Raw genomic sequence first — 19246 nt, 5'->3', positions numbered from 1 at the left:
ATTTAACTTATAATGTTAAAATTATTTTATAAAATATTTTAATTGAAATATAATGAAAGCATTTTCAAACAAGTTGTCGTTATCCATTAGAAACGGTGGAAATTATTAAAAAATAAATTAACAAAACACCACTTTTGTCAATGCAACTGTAACAACAATGACAAGTAAGTTTATTATTGAGAATGACAAATAAATTATATATATTTGTTGTGTTCAACGTATTTTTATCTTATATTTGACGTAAGATGGTTAGACTTGCGAAATAATTTCTGAAAGTGACATAATTATTAAATAAGAGTTGGTGCCACATTATTTCATAATTTAACAATTATTAAAAATTAATAATAAAAAATATTTATCATATTGATGTAAATATGCTAATAGAATCCCCCAAAAATCAATACTTTCCTCATCCAGGTAACCAATTACGTTTGGGAATCTTTTGTTGTTTGTTTATTACTATAATTTTATATTTCTATAATTAATTAATTTTATTTAAATATTTTAAAGAATTCTTTTTTAATGTTATTTGGAATCTTTGTACGTATGATTTTTTACCAACTCCATCCCTCTATTATTGATGGTTTATTCTAATTTCATAGATAAATTATTCATGTATAATTATTGATATAATTATATATATTTTTAATAAATTTAAATGAATGCCGATTTAAATTTGTATTTTTTAATTTAAATAATTTACTTATATGTTTTCATTAAATAACAAAAGATGATATTATATGATCATTACTTAAATATGATCATTTTTCTGCCAAATAAATTGAAATATTTATTATTGTAATTAAATTATTTTAATTCAACTGACATAATTATTTTTTTTTTTCATTTTGAAATTCTCATATATTCAATTCAAATCCTTATTAATTTTTTTATAATTACAGGACATATATAAAGATTTAATGATAATGCAATTAATCTTAATGAAATGAAATTAATTTTATTTTATTAGTTAATCTTATTATTATAAATCCATTATTTGATTAATGTTATTAATTATAATAAACAGTCACAGTAACAATAATAATAAATCGAAATAATAATATTAACAATAATAATAAATTGAAAAATAATAACAGTAACAACATTAACAATATTAACAATATTAATAATATTAACAATAATAACAGTAACAATAATAATAAATTGAAAAAAAACACAAAAATCGAAAAAAAAAATTTCGAAAAAAATAATAACAGTAACAACATTAACAATATTAACAATATTAATAATATTAACAGTAATAACAGTAACAATAATAATAAATTGAAAAAAAACAAAAATCGCAAAAAAAAAAAAATTGGAAAAAAATAAAATGGTCACCGGCTTACCTCAAATGCTGTCCAAACGGTGGCGAACGCCGTAGAGGAGTGACTGGAGTGTCGGTGGCGGCGTCACAGTGGCTGGAGCGTTTCAGGAGGGCTGGAGGCGCTGCGGACGGAGGAGAAGAGAGGAGAGGAGAAGGAGAAGAGAGAAAGAAGAAAAAAGGAAAAGAAGAGGGCGCGTTTAAAGCCCTAATATTTGCGACCGACAATCGGTCGCAAATGTCATTTAAATCGGTCGCAAATTTTAATTGTCCGACGTCGTTTTAATATGCACCAAAATTGCGACCGATCTGCGACTGAAATATGCGGTCGCAAAAAATCGGTCGCAATTTTATCTCATTTCGGTCTCAGATTGTGTCCCTTTTTTTGACGCGCCCATTTTTGCGACAGAAACAAAGTTGGTCGCAAAGCGGTCGCAAAATCGGTCGCAAATCCGCAGTAATTCAGTCGCAAACTGAAAGGCAATCCCGCGAGTTTTCCGCGCTAAAATCTGCGACTGTTTACCAATCAGTCGCAAATTGGTATCCATATTGCGACCGACTTTTGTCGGTCGCAAAAATCGGTCGCAATTTGAAGTTTTTTTTGTAGTGTCTGTTAAATCTTCAACAACTTGCATCGGTTGCGTTTCAACCCTAACTTCTTGAAATGCCTCCGATACTGCGAGTGAAGAAGATTGTTTCGTTTCAAGTGCATGAACAACTGATCTAGCCTTGATTTTACACACTGCCATCCAATCGCATCTATCTCGTTTAAACGATGGATATGGGACATAGTACACCTGTGCAGCTTGCATTGCCAAAATAAAAGGTTCATACTTTGTATATCTTCTTCTTTGATTAATATCAACCAGATTATACTTAGGATGAACCTTCGTGCCAATGTTTGGCGTAGGATCAAACCATTCACATTTGAATAAGATTGTGCACTTCATTGGTAGGCCTGGATATTCTAACTCCAAAACCTCAACCAATTTCCCATAAAAATCGTTTGACACGTCACTGTAGTTTGATCCCTTTATGCACACACCGCTGTTCATTGTCTTTCTGCTTCTCCCATAACCCTCAGTGTGAAACTTGTAACCGTTTACAAAGTAGCCAGAGTAGGCATTAGCAACCGGTAATGGCCCCTTTGCCAGATCCGTAATAAATCTGTTACGAATATCGCTTTCCGAGCTTCGAGCCTATGGGAAATAGTAATGACATGAGTCAGATTTAATAAATGTACATTCCGTGTTGTGTACATTGAAAGTAACTTACATAATATTTGAACCATTCTGCAAATTCCGTGTCCAGCTTTGCATCAACTGCAGTATCAGTCAAATTGAGATTTTGAAGCCGCAGAAGATTGATATATTCCTATTTATCAACGAACCATATTAGCATAAGTACGATTTAACAACGGCCCACGTCAAGTTTTGAATGTTTACATTATTTATACTTACTGTACATATGGTGTGATCTCTTCGCAATTCAATAAAATATAGGTTTGAGCCGCTTGTATCTCTGCATCAGTCAATCGTCTTTTTTTTGATTTACCAATCGTACGCCCAGGGTAGGTGAAAATTTTTAGATTTCCTTCAAACTCAGATTGAACGCGATCTCCTCCGTCATCGTTACGTGGCACTCTCCGATGCTTGGTGAAAACATTTGGTCAAAGTAGTGTGAACAGAATGTTGAAGCTTCTTCCACCAAATATGCATTGCAAATGGATCCCTCGACCTTTGCCTTATTGCGCACATTCTTTTTAATTTTCTGTAGGTTCTGTGATGTACAATGCCAATATGTAAGTATAAGTTCAAAAAAATGATGTAATCATTAGAATGAAATGTTAGTGAATCACCTCTCAAATGGATACATCCATCGATATTGTACCGGTCCTGCTAAACGACATTCATAGGGCAAATGAACCGGCAGATGTTCCATAGAATCAAAGAAGCCGGGTGGAAAAATTCGCTCCAACTTGCACATCACTACTGGGATTTCTCGCGCTAATTGGTCCATATCATCGCATCGGATAACAGTCATCGTCAATTCCTTGAAAAAGAGACTCAATTCTGTCATTGCTTCCCAAATTTTTCCTGGTAATAATTCCCGGAATGCCACAGGGATCAATCTTTGCATGAAAACATGGCAGTCATGGCTTTTCATGCCAAACAATCTGTACTTCCTCATGTCCACACATCTACCCATATTTGAACAGTAGCCATCTGGAAACCTTAATGATCGTAACCATTCGCACAATAATTGCCTTTGGGGTTTATCTAAACAATAACATGCCTTCGGAAACTTACCAGTAAGTACAGATTGCTCGAGTTCGGTCGACGACAAATTTCCTTCATGTCTGCTCTCGCTTTTGCATTATCCTTGGTTTTCCCTTCAATGTTCATGACAGTGTTGAACAGATTTTCAAACACATTTTTTTCTATGTGCATGACATCAAGGTTATGACGAATAAGAAGTGAACTCCAGTATGGCAAATCCCAGAAGATGCTTCGCTTTTTCCACCCGCTATTCCTGCCAATTCTTGTATTTACCTCATCTGCACCTAACTCTGTAACTTTCATAAGCCCCAGATCTTCAATTTCTTGTAATATTTGTGCTCCAGACTTCACAGGTGGAGGGGGTTCAACAATAGTCGTGTTCTTTCTAAAGCATTGTCGATTTCTCCTCCAAGGGTGAGATTCTGGTAAGAATTTGCGATGACAATCAAACCAACATTGTTTACCTCCATTCTTTAGTGTAAATGCATTAGTGTTTTCCATGCAGTGAGGACAAGCCAATTTGCCAGCCGTACTCCACCCAGATAACATTCCAAAAGCTGGAAAATCACTGATGGTCCAAAGCAAAGCAGCTCGCATTATGAAATTCTGATTGGTCGAAACATCGAATGTTTCAACCCCATATTCCCATAAATAATTAAGTTCAGCAATCAAAGGCTGCAGAAACACATCAATTTTCTGTTTTGGATTAGTAGGCCCAGGAACAATAACACACAAAAACATATATTCATCTTTCATACACATTGACGGTGGTAGATTATACGGTGTCACAATGACAGGCCATGATGAATATTGCTGTCCTGATTGGCCAAACGGCTGAAACCCATCAGTACAAAGCCCCAATCTCACGTTTCTCATATCAGCAGCAAACACAGGATGAATGTTATCAAAATGTTTCCACGCTTCAGAGTCTGACGGATGAGTCATTATACCATCCTCATATTCATGCAAAGCATGCCATGTCATGTGTTCAGCTGTCGCCTTAGATGCATATAACCTTTGAAGGCGAGGAATAAGAGGGAAATAATACATCTTCTTGAAAGCCTTCTCTTTTTGTTCTCTACCAGTCCCTTGACCCGCCGTTGATATCTTGGAAGATTACAAAACTTGCATTCTCTGAATTCCGAGTCAACACCCCAGAATATCATACAATTATTACGACAGCAATCAATCTTTTCTACCGGTAGTCCCAACCCCCGAACTAATTTTTTTGTCCGATAAAAATTATCAACCATTGAATGGCCTTCAGGCAACATTTCTTTTGCTAACTGCACAAAATCATCGTAACACCTTTCTGAAAAATGGTGCTCCGCTTTCATGTGTAGTAATCGTGCAACAACAGACAGAACTGAATGATTCTTGCATCCAGGCCACAGTTCACTGTTAGCTGCACTTAGCATGTCAAACAATTGTTGTGCTGCTACGTTTGGCGATTCCTCCATATTATCCCATTCACATTGTACTCTACTCGCATCGATTACCATATCATTGCATTGATTACCATACAGAAATTGATAAGGCTGAACTTCTAAACTTACCGGAATGGAGTGGCTGACCCACTGGCAACTCGAGCTTCACCATGATGTATCCATTCGTAATAATTTTCCACGAACCCATGTTTGCACAAATGAAGTTTCACTGTATCGATGTCTAAGAAGGCTCGATTTCGACACTTCTTGTGATTACATGGACACCTCAACTTATTACCATCCATAAAACTGGGATTACCAACTGCAAACTGTATAAACGCCTCCAATCCTTGCAGGAACTCTTGTCTTAATATCCCATTGACCTCGAACCTCCAGTACATCCAATCTCGATTATTTTGCATTTTTTTTACCTAATTAACAATGTGTTTATAAAGGGTCGTGTCATGTAATTGCATTAGTCTAAACCATCCTTAAAACATGCACCTAATGTAATGTTCAATTTACAACACTTATAAGTAACTAAGGTTATTTCTATAATAAGGGTAACTATATATAAATGTAAAATCACTAAGTTCATTTATTGAATACAAAGACTACTGTAATAAAGGTAAGTGTACTATTCTACATATTGAATTTTTGGGAAAAAAATTCGGCAGCATTTCGGCACAACACAATCAAATCTCAAATACAAAAACAAATCAATAAACACTTCTATATCATACCAACATTCTCCAAAGGCAAATGGCCACTACTAGGCCTCCAATCCAAACTCATCATTCATTTAAGTCAAAACATATTTAAGAAAAATAACGACAATAATATAAAATAAAGAAAAACACAGCCAAAACTTCTCAAGAAAGAGTTGCCAATAATTAAGAACATGTAATAACCTAAACACACAAAAAATTATTTATATACATTCCAATTATTCTTCAAAAAAAAAAAAAAATTGGAGCAATTAGTTTTTGTACTTGTTATTATTTTTGTTCAGTACTTTCACAGAGTTAGTTTTTATGCATCAACTACGTATACTGATTTAAGATATTTACAATTAGTTTTTGTAGTTTGGAGCATATATTGAAAACTGAAAACTCTTAAGTACACATCGCATTTGCATATTTCTTTTATATTTTTCGATTAACTTGAATAAAATGTAAAATATTATATAATAAAAAGAAAATTGCTTTCATTTTCAATCCCATAATATTTATATTCTGTATATTTGAAATGACACTTGCTTTGAAACTTTGAAACTTTTCCGAAGGTTGCAGACTTTGAAATGGTCTACTAAAGTAGCTATCAAAGTTTGATTAAATTTTTTTAATTTAATTATTTCGGTTCAATTTTAAACTTTGATGAATTTGTGAAAGGTATTTTATAAGTTTTAAAAATTAGATCACTTATTAGATTTGAGAAATTTTGATGGATAAAATGAGTTTATTTTTTTATACATTCAACAATTTTTTTAGTAAATAAATGTTGAAATAAGAAAAACTACTAAATGTTAATTTCACATTTTTCATTAAAAGTCCTAACAAAAAATATATATAATAAATCAACCACAATATATTTAGAACCTTTAAAATATTGTTTTTCTCTCCTAATAACAACTGTAAAAATCATTCTACTATATATTTACAATAGTTTTATATGTATTGATTACTAGATTTTATATTAATAAAATAGAACTTTAAAGCAAAAAGAAAATGCAATTTTTAATGAATAAAATGTTTTTTTAGAAAAGATAAATAAAAATAGAGATTGAATAAGAAAAAAATTTGGCGTTCTCACTAATCACATTCAATTTTGTTGCTAAATTTCATTATCATCCATCGGTAAAATTGCAGAAATTAATGTAATTTGAAAATTAAAATTTTTATCGCTCGATATCACTCGAATGTATCTCCAAATGTCGTTCTTCCTAAATATTAATGGCGCGTTCTATTTTATTCGATTCAATTTAGTCAAATTTGTATGATAAAATGATATTTATCTATTTGCTTGGATATTAAGGGTTATTAATTTATATATAGCAACAATTTTTAAATTTTTTTTTTTTTTAAATAAAATATGTAACAATATATAATTACGGCTTTTTGTTGACTGAAACTCTCAATTTTTAATTTATTTAAGTTGCATATATATAGAAATTAAAAAAAAAATAACAACAACAACATTAACAAATACAATAATAGAATAACAAGTAACACAAGAATAAGAAGAAGAAAACAAAACAGAACAAGAAACCAAATAAGAAGAACAACAACAAGAACAAAAAAGAACAAGAACAAGAAGAAGAAGAAGAAGAAATAACAACACAAGAGAAGAAGAAGAACAGAAGAAGAGAATAGGAAGAACAACAACAAGAAGAAGAAGAAGAAACGAAGCAGAAGAAGAACAACAACAAGAACAAGAACAAGAAGACGAAGAAGAAGAAAAAAACAAGCACAAGAAGAAGAAGAAGAACAAAGAATAGAATAGAACAACAACAACAATAATAAGAATAAAATAAGACTAATAAGAATAAGAATAAGAACAGTATAATAAATAAAAAAAAATAATATAATAATAACAATCACAATAATAAAAATAAAGAAGAATAAAAACAACAACAAACAATAAACAAATAATAAAAATAAGAACAGTAAATAAAATAATAATAATAATAATAATAATAATAATAATACCTAAAAAAATTCTAATCGCAACTCTATATACAAAATCAACCATACTAAATACAATAAAAAACAATAAAATCGAAAAAAAAAAATTGGAAAAATTAATCGCAAATAAAACTAACCTCGGATTTTCGCAACAGGCTGACCGGAGTGCAAAGCGAGCGGGGCTGGCGGCGTCAGGCGGGCTGGAACGGTGTCAGGAGGGGCCGGAGTGGCGCTGCGGACGGAGGAGAGGAGAGGAGAAGGAGAAGAGAGAAAGAAGAAGAAAGAAAAAAAGAGAGGGCCGACGCTTAAAGCCCTAAATTTTGCGACCGACATATCGGTCGCAAATGTTATAACTATCGGTCGCAATTTTTAATGAGCCGACGTCGTTTGACTAGGCTCAAAATTTGCGACCGATTTGCGACTAACTATATCGGTCGCAAAAAATCGGTCGCAATGTAGTCTCCAATCGGTCTCAGAACTTTGGCCCATTTTTTACGCGCGAAGTTTTGCGACAGAAGAACATTTAGTCGCAAATCGGTCGCAAAATCGGTCGCAAATCCGTAGTACAGAGGTCGCAAATCATTAACATTCTCGCGGGAACTTTCAGCGCCAAATTTGCGACCGGTGGCTTATAAGTCGCAAATCGGTCTCAAAATTGCGACCGAATTAAGTCGGTCGCAAAAATCGGTCGCAATTGTGCGTTTTTTTTGTAGTGCTATATGAGACTACTCCATACACCAAGCTAATCAGCTAAGAATTTTTTTTTACCAATAAAAATGAAGTTTTCTCAGAATAATTTTTTAAACCACATTAATTTTTTTTTTCATTTCCATTGATTCCGAACAAAATAAGTGTCTAGGAAAGAATTATGTACAAAATTACACATCCTGCAAATCAAGCAGTCACACAACTAATTCATTCTAATTACTGATACATAAAGAGTCAAATTTTTATTATTAATTTAATTAGGAAATTGAAATAATTGAAATGACAAAGTTTTATAGAACACGAAAGGATTGAAAAATTCAAATATGATGTAGTATTTTAATTTCTATAATTAATTGATGAATGGTTGAATACATAATTCATCTCTGAACTTTGCAACTTTAACATTGTGATACATTGAACTTTGCAAATGATCTATTATGCTCCTGAATGTAAATTTGACATATTAGACGCCTTTCGACATTAATATCAATAATTTTCAGGTTTTTGACTTTTATCTGCAAAATATTGACTTGACATGTAGTTAGCATGACTTTTAGAATATAAATTTCATGAATTTTAACTTTTTAATGAGTGTTAATTGATCTAATTTTACAAATTGAAATTTTTAATAAATAATTTGAACATTGAAGTGTTTAATAAGTATAATTTTAAATTGAAGTGTTTGATGATGAAAGTAAAAGTTGAAGATGCCACAAGGTTAAAGTAATAAAGTTCATGAGTGGATTTATGTGTTCGTCCAATGATAAATAGAGTAAATGATTGATCTCTTTATAATTATATCTCAATCCTTTTTATAGTTTAAGAATAATAATTGTTCTGAAGCAGTTGTCAGGAATCATGAAGATAAAATCTCGACATCCCCTGACCATTATATGATAGGGAAAATAATTAATGTCCTGAGATTTGACCAAATTAATTAACTCGTCTCGTATTTATCAATATTAATTAATAGTTCTTAAGGTTTACTTTAGGTAAATTATTCATCCCTTCCATTCACTTTTTTCTGATTTTACCATTAAAATGTGTGAAAAGACAAAAATAGCCTCATAATTAAGTAGAAAGAGACGATAATAGCCTTAACTACCTACCCTTAACTTCCACAGTTCATAACAACTCAACATAGTACACTCAACTCCACTTTCTGTCTCTCTTTCTCTCCTTTTAATCCCTAATTTCTGTAGTAACCCATACAAATTGAATGCAAGCTTTCATTTTTTTTAACCTTCCAGTTACTGTAATCCATCGTTTCTTTAATTGATGTTACCTTGATGGGCAGCTCCACCTAGACTTGAAAATCTTTCGGCGGTGTCCCTGTGTTACGATCGCGGCAAGTATCTCGAGGAAGCTCTTTATCAAAGCTATGCATTTGCAGATGCCCACATCGCCAAACTTGGGATATCATTTGGGGAAAAGAAAATTACAATTTACAAATAGAGAATTGAAGTTTCGCATGCTTTGGCATATATGAGTCAAGAAACAAAATCTCAGGTGAAACAATAAAATCAACCTCCTGAGCCATTTTAATTGCCTTCTTGGTCTTCTATGAATATCAAATCTTATAACGATTACTTGCCTTCGAGGTCCATGTTTTCTTTTTCTCCTTTTCCTTATTATAGCATGCAGATGGAGGGGGAACAACCTCCTGGCTCTCCAAACCCGATGGCTATTGAAAACAACAGAACCATAAAATCTGAGTCTAAACTTCATTTGTAAGCTTAGAGTACAGCGAAGAAAATTTGGCTATTGAAAAAGTTTGTTGAGTTTTTATGAACCGTGGAAGGCATGGGTGGGTAGTTAAGGTTATTATCGGTTAACTGTGAGGCCATTTTATCTTTTCACACATTTTAACCGCAAAATCGGGAAAAAAAAATGGAATGACCGAATCATTTAACAGAAATAAATCTTGGGGACCATTAATTAATATTGATAGAATACGGTGATGAGTTAGTTAGTTTGATCCTTGTTACGAATCAATTGTTTTCCTATATAATGTATAATAGGATAATACCATAATGGTCTCTCTATTAATTGCATATGGGTCCTTAAAATATTAAACATTTTGGGGGCCTTAAGCAAATGTTAGATTTAAGGTTCTATTTTTAACTAAATGTCATAAAAAACTTATTAAGATAATAACAAGTTCGGTAAAGAAAATTCAATAATACCGAAATTGACCTTGCAACAGAAACGGAAAACACTTAAAAAAAGGAAATGCTGGAAATGTTGAAAAAAGAAAACACTGAGAAAAAGGAAACATAATGAAACACGAAATCTGTAAGAGCAAATCTCTATACAGTTTATGTAATTTAACCACAAAACTGACGAACGGCGACTGCGACAACAACAATGGTAATTACGATATACATGGTATATACGATGTGTATGTATATTATATTGTATCAGTAAATACTGTAAAATGGATTAAATACATAATAGATATATATACATCAATTAACACATTGGATCAAACAAAGTAAATACGGTCTGTGTATGTGTGTGTGTGTGTGTATATATATATATATATATATATATATATATATACTGTATCAGTAAACACTGTAAAATCAATTAAATACATAGATATATGCACATCAATTAATACATTGGATCAAACTAATAAATACGGTGTATTAAATCAGGTAAATACAATGTATATATTGTATCGTATCAATCCAAACATAATCGAGGGTCCTATTTTATCTCTACAGTAGTTACTTATTGTATAAAAAATTGATAGAGATATTCTCAACAATAAACAATCAAGAACAAAAATCAACATACCTTATCAATAAAAAATGAAATTATGGAACAACATCAATAATGAGAAGAACGACAACAGAAGGAAAAAGAACGAGAATAAAACAATGGACGGCTAAAAAAGAAGAAGAACCATTGAAATATCCCGAATTTTTATTTTCAAAAACTTTAGAATTTTTATTAAATTAAAAATCTGAATTTTTGATAGTATGGGTTGTTAAGACCGAGCAATTCTAACTTGAGCCCAAATTTGAATTGGGCCCAAGTCCAAAAACAGAATGTCCGTAATCGATGAAATAAAATGGAACTCTACTATATAAACTAATTATCCTAAATTAACTTATTGTTATTATTATTATTGTTTGTACTATTAGAAAGTAAATTGAAGAGATGTTTTATGACCCAACTAAAATAATTAAATAAATTAAATCGGACCCGAAAATCAGTTAAATGTGTCGAAACCACACGAATAATCGAAAAACCGAGCAAAAAAACTCAAAAACCAAAGAAAATAAGGCCAAACTGATTCGAATCGAACCGAAGTGGCCCAGCCCACTTTCCTTCCTTTCCTTTCTTTTTCTTTCTTTCTTTCCTCTTTCCTCTTCTTCCTTCTCCATCGCGCGACAGCTCCCTCATCCCTCTCCTTCTCGTTTCTGGCCACCATTCAGCGAGTAGGAGGTGGCGATCGACTTCCCTGGAGTCGCTGACCCATTTTCCAGCCTTCTCTCACTTCGATCGGACCTCCATTAGCGTGAACGTGGTCTCCTCTCCTTCTTAGCGACGCAGCAGCTCCTCCGGCGAGATCGGGCAATTTCGGCGACGTCAGTGCAAGGGATAGGCGTCGATCGAGTCACCTTCACCTTGTGAGTGTTTTTCCTCCGCTAATTCCGGCTACAAAGCTTGAATGGCAAAACCACCATTAACGCCGACACCAAGCAACTGCCGGGCTCGATCCGGCCAATTGGAGGACCGATCTCACTACATTAACACTAGAAATGAAATCCTTGGTGAATTTTGAGTCGAATGGTGTGATCGTTGCAAATTTCTGGGCAAAGGCCGACTTTCCGGCCACCGTGGACGGTGGTGATGGCGACGGTCCGGCGACCGGCCGGCGAGACTTCAAGAGGCAGAATGATCTCCTCTTCGCACGGATCACGAAAATCAAATCCGATTTTTGATAGGTACATTGTAAGGCCTAGTTGCACATTTTCGGTATAAATTTCAAAACTCGAATTAATTAATTAATTGACTATAAGATGAATTGAATTAGTAGAAATTGGAGTTTTATGAATTTAGATACAGATAATTGAAATATATGAACATTGATTATAGAATCGGACTTCAAGGTAGTTAATGGATAATAAAGATTTTCACCGAAAATAGAAATGCTTAAATTTAAATTAATGCGTAAATATCGTTAATTGTGAGTAATTAATAATTATAATACTACGGTGGTATAAGAACCAGTCTAGTTAATTACGCTACTCTCATTTTAATATTGCTAATATTATTAATATCATCATTATTATGGAACATTAATTTACTAACGGCACTTATCGGAAAAATGTGAACACATAAATAAATAAACAAGAGTAACGAAGGTCTATACAGTTTAATAAACTAAATACCGACTAAAATTATTATCATTATTAATATTATTATTATTATTATTAGTAACATTAATATTTTGATTAATAAGTGAATTAAATAACTGATAACCAAAACTAATGAACGAATATGAAATATAATCTTTCGAATTAAAATTCTTACTTAGAATTTTATTGTTTATGTTAAAGGTTTATAAAATTCCGGAATATGAAGACAAAAGCTGGAAGCGTGCAGTAGTAGAGATAGTCCTATGAAGGACAATAAAGAACTGTGAGTAGTGTTAGATAATTCGCCTTATCCGCCTGCATTCATGCATTCACAGCTAAATGTTATCATGCATTATTTTGTTGAATTGCCATATTGTGCTGCACTATTCGTTGATATTAAAAATTGTTTGATTACTTGTGATGTGATATTGCTGTGCCTTGTTTGTGTGGAATTAGGATGAAGTGGGTCACCATGGGTTTGTGAGACCGTTACCGTTATATGGATCCTGATTATGACTACCGTTACCGTTATATACCGTCACTGTTATATGGATCCTGATCTGATAACTGTTAGCCGGGTAAATGGGAGATCGACGCCTCCATGTGCACCTACCGTTATCGTTACCGTTACCGTTAACCACAGGATGGCTTCTTATTGTTGGCACCTGATAATTTAGATTTGATTGTAGCCCGCAGGGTGGCCTCCTGTTGTGAGCACTTGATGATCTAGATTGGATGGAGACCACCGGGTTGCCTCCTGTTGATATAAAAAAAATATATAAAATAAAAAAAAAAGAGAGAAAAGAGACTGGCAAAATAATGAGAGGACTGGTCGTGTGAGGTTTATACCAGTCAGCCAGAATGGGGGATTGGCTCCCTGGTGCACATGTGAGTGAATGGGCCATGTGGGAGGACGGCTCATTGGGTTTAGGTGACTCCACTGACTAATTTCCACGTGATATGATTATATGAAGGTGATAATACTCGTGATTGCTGTTGTATTGTCATTTGTGTGACAAACTGCATGATCATATAATTAAACGGTGACCAGATAAAAATATTTTAGCATCTGTGTGACTGTGTGGGGTGAGAGGGTTATCTAACCCTACTCATTGAGTTTGGCGCTCACCCCTGCCTACTATTTTTTTTTTCCAGGTAATAGAAAGAAAGGAGAGCCCTATGGAGTTGAAACACTTATTATAGAAGACTGTTAATGATAGAAATAACGATGTGAATGTAAAGGTAGAGTTCCGCAATTGTATTCCAGTTGGGTTGTAAATAAATAAAAAAGTTCATATTAAATATATGAATTGTATTTTGGATGCATATGTATAATAAGTTAATGGGCCTGAATCCATAATTATGAATAGAATGTGAGATTTAAATAAGTTAGGCTTACTACGGGTTTTGAGGGCCTTAAGCCCACCCAGGTCCTAGTGTCGGTCTGGCCCACGGAAATAGGTCGTGACAAACCATCAGAAAATTAATGAGGCTGAAAAAACGATAGTAGAAAAATATTATTAACATACTAAAAAAAAGAAACAATGGTGAATAGGAAGTTAATATAAAAGGAAACACGAACACACTAAAACACTGAAATAGGAAATTAATATAAAAAGAAATACTAACATATGAAAACACTGAATTATTAATAATTAATGCTCTACCAATGAAAAAATGATATATCATTAAAATTATATTACAAATGACAATAATTTAAATCTTAAAGTCAAACTGACATCTGTTAAAATAAATTTCAAAAAGTGATATTTATTATAATTTTTCAAACATTTTTATCGGTTGTCTGCCCAACAAATGATGAACATTTAATCCAAACACATGTCATAGCTCAGCACTCGGCTTTTTCTCTATGCTTGGTTAAGAATACAGGAGATGAACCACTTAATTAAGCTTGAAATTTAGTTTTGTACTTTGAGCGTTGATAATTGGCTTTGTTTTTTGGGTGGGCCACTTAAACTCAAATGGGTGGATTGTTTAAATCCAAAAAGATGAGTTGCTTAAATTCAAATAAGTGTAGGACTAAGTAACAACGAGCGTTAGAGTTCAGAGCTGCTTAAACTTAATAAATGATAGAAGTAGGATATGAATAATTAAAAATTGTTATTAGATGTAATGTGTCTTTTAACGGGATGTGATACAAATATTTATAGTGTTTATCTTACTGTAACTAAAAATATAAAAACCTAACAAGAATATCGATCATAAATCCCGAGCGAAAATTTTGGACACTAATTACATATTTAAATGACTGTTAAAAACTCTTTGACCAAGCGTTATAAGTTTCATTAATGCTCAGCCTTTATTACTTGCTATCAATAAATATTATGGATCCATAAAGGATAAGTGACAAGACTCGGTAATGATGAGCATTAAGCTTCATAATTGGCTTTGTGCTTTGGGTGAGCCACTTAAACCCGAATGGGTGGACTAGTTAAATTCAAATAAGTAGGCTGCTTAAGATCGAATAGATGTCGGAACCCGCTAATGATGAGTACTAGGTTTAATCAAATGACATGTGATTTCAATCAAGTGATTTAGTTTAATTTCAATTAGGTTATCTTAATTTGATTTAGTTCCAAATGTGAATTAGTTTAATTTTAATTAGGATATTTTAATTTAATTTAAATCCAACAAATTACTTAATCAAATGTCACCTAATTCCTTTCAAAAAAAAAAGTCACTTAATTTTAATTTCAATTAAGATACCTTAATTTATTTTAATTATAGTTACCCTATGATTGAGGAAATTCCAACATGCTCTTATACCAAACCAATGAAAAAAATATTTTTATTCCTTTTTTAATACATTGGAGGTCTTTATGGGACGAAATAACACTATGGGGCTACACAGTCAACAGGGGATAACCCTTCCCTTTGACTTACTAAATTGTTGAAAACAATTGTGGTCGAGAGGATTCGAACTCAAGATCTTCCACTCCTCACATAAGTGAGAAAACTAACCAAACCACCGCCTGATTAATTAAATAAATCTTTCCTTCAAACATTATCTTCTAACAATTAGATATGCAATTAAACTATGACACCTTAATTTTGAAATTTTATATTTATAAATCACAATTGTTACATAAGCTATAGCAATATTTTAGCCTTGAGATTTCCCATTTTTTTTTTTTTTTGAAAAAAAGAAAGAAAGTGGTATTAGAATTCGCAGATGCAGATTAGAAATATGATCTTTTGTTTATGGGATTCAGAACCATCATTCTTTACAAAATATGAATTATCATTTACCCGAAATTACAAATTATTATCAACCATATAATCACAAAATAATTTAACATTTATGAAATTCTCTTTGAATTTTTAATCCAATCATTTGTTCTGTACTATATTAAATGTGGAAATAGGGGGAATAATGGATTTCTGATAGCGCCCTTAATGAAATTTAAGATATCGCAAAATAACCTTAATCATAGTCAATTAGAAAATTACATTTTATTAGTTGATTGGATATATTTATAAAAATTATTTTTTAAGCCATCATATGTGATCTAATTGTCTTCTCACTTATATAAGGAGTGAGAGGTCTCGAGTTCGAATCCTATCGACCACAAATGTTTTCACCAATTTGGTGAGCAGAGAGTTATTCCTTGTTGTGTAGTCCGCAGTATTATTTCGGCCTATCAAGCTTCTTAATGAATAAAAAAATTTTTTTAAATAAATACATATAAATATTAAGCATTTCAAAATTTAAGTTTTATCTTTACCAAATTTATTTTTTAATAAATATATATGATAATGAGACATTTGAAAATTATTTTATATTTTATTATTAAATATTCTATTTTAGTTTGATTATAATTTAAAATATTTTTTAGGAGATAGATAAAAAAATATATTCTTTTATTAATATTTTTTCTTTATGTTTATATAATTTGATTAGATATATTTTTTAAAAAATAAATTTTCAAATATAATATATAATATTTTATTTAGGAGATGAAAAAAAAGAAAGTATATTATTTTTATTAATATTATTTTCTTTATGTTTGTAAGATTTGATTCAATATATTTTTTAAAAAGTAAATTTTCAAATAGAATTTATATAATTAAACTTGAGATGGTAAACAGTTGAAAATTTTAAATTAAAAAAATATATAATATTTTATTATATATTTATATATTATATACATTGAAATGTTTTTTGTTAGGTGAGTTTTAAAAGTTTTATTCTTAATAATAATTTTTTATTTCTTTTTTGTTATTAAATAATTTGTAACTATTATCATTTTAATTTAGTAAGAGATTTATATTTCCCTTGCAATAAATAGATGCACCTATTGATGATTAAGCATTTTTAATTTTCTTGATATTTTTTTTCTATTATATTCTAAATATGTTTCACTTGAAAGAAAATAATGTTTAGAAAACTGGAAAAGAACTAGAACTATATTTCAGAAATTTGTGATATGTACATATATTCCTTTCTCTGATATACTGGGTAAATAATACTGCTACTGTAGCCAAAATGATTTCCATTATTAATTCAGATCATCTTCTCATTTATTTTCTTTTATCTAGCGGTAAAAAATAATTTATTATTATCTTTCATTATAGTTGTATATAGATATTGACTTGGGTTGAGGGTAGGAGTTGAAGATTGAGTGATAACTTGATTTTCTTTTTGGGCACTTATTAAGATTTTAAAAATCTGCATTTAAAAATTAGAAACTAAATAATTAGATTTGACGATTAGGTTGAATATTATTCTGAGATCATTTTATTATATAAAAATAGAATTAAGTACATAAGAAGTAACATTACAAGTAGTTTTGCGATAAAGTGCAATATAAATTAACCAATTGTATTTATTTTAATCTAAACAAAATTTATAGATAAAAAATTGAGTATATAACAACTATAATCAATGTGTAAGGCACGTGATACAAAACACTAGTAACCTATAAAATAGTAAAACTCCTCTATTTTTTTTTTATAAAAGTATATAAAAAGTATAGATATAAGACATTTATCACAATGAAATTATGGAACTTTTAATATTTTCAATATAATAATCTAAATTAAATATTTTACAAATTTACTTCTCATGGTGAAAAGATAATCCGCAATGGCCTATAAAATGTACATGAAATGCAAGGCTATGACTAGTTGTTTTTTCTAATTATGCTTCAATTTTAATTTGAAATCAATTTTGAAATATTGAAATTGTTTGAGGTGTCAAGAATTATGAATATGTTATTTAGCTTTAGGATTAACCCATTCATAAAAATTAGATTATCTAATCTTCCTCCCTTAGAGGTGGCTAATAACAAGAACAAGAGAGGAAAAGAATCTTACTTTATATGGGCTGTGGCCTTTCCCTAGCTACAGAAAAGATTCATCTAAGTCCATTTCCGGCCTTTTCAGTTTTAATTGGGCTATGGCCTCTTGGGCTGGACTGAAACTTTACTTTGTCCATTTTCTATAAGCTTGCTTAATCCTTAGCTACATACATAAATTTTAAATTTATCCGTATACTTTTCACAAAAAATTTTGTGGCAGCATTGATTTTTATTACGATCCATTAAATACTTCAACTTATAAAATTGTACCTATTAAATACTCTATTTGACCTATTATACGTCTCAACTTATAAACACTTACGAAAAAAATGAAAAAAATGCACTTTATTAACCACTTATGGAAAAATGAAAAAATATAAAACTATTGTTTTAAAAATTATATTAACCATGTATCAAATCAATATTTTGTATATAAAAGCAAATAATTCTTAAAATTTACTGTTTTTAGTGTAAAAAAGTATGAAATTATTATAAAAAATGAAGTTCAAGGTGCTATAAGATTGATTTTATAGTTTAAGGTGCCGTAAAATTTTTTTCAAAATTTAGGAGTTAAATGATGTATTAGGCCCTTAATTTCTTTGCAATTTTAATTATCATTTGAATTTCTCTTCAAACAAGAGAAAAAAAATAATGTATTTTTATCTCTCATTCATTCAACTTTCAAATTAGTCTTCACAAAAGATTTGTTCTACAAATAATTTTATAAAAAATTAAATTTTAATTTTGGATTTTGTTTATTTCATTTTTATCTTCTATTTTTACTTTTTGAGACAAAAGAATAGAAAAATGTCAAAATTAGTTATCTACACAAGATTAGGGAGCATTCACATAAGCAAATTCAACAACACGACTTTATTAGCTCATAAGCAAATTCATGAACTAGAAAGGAAGTTCATGAACCCCAATCGTTGGCATGGAACGTCTTGTTAGGTGCAATTCAATTAGCACAATTGTGTTACAAGAGAGCATTCACATTTTATAGTGATTGAAGAAAAAATGAGCAATCTCTTTAAATATTTTTATTATATAAAATATTTAAAACATGATTTAATTTTAATATAAAAGAGCTGGTTAGTCAATGGAATATCAAGAGAATAGAGATTTGAGTA

Source organism: Jatropha curcas, unplaced genomic scaffold (assembly GCF_041381405.1).
Source record: "Jatropha curcas cultivar XTBG-Jc1 unplaced genomic scaffold, XTBG_Jcur_1.0 HiC_scaffold_37_pilon, whole genome shotgun sequence".
Classification (NCBI taxonomy): Eukaryota; Viridiplantae; Streptophyta; class Magnoliopsida; order Malpighiales; family Euphorbiaceae; genus Jatropha; species Jatropha curcas.
The sequence above is the reverse complement of the archived record's forward strand: the minus strand, read 5'-3'. Positions refer to the sequence as shown.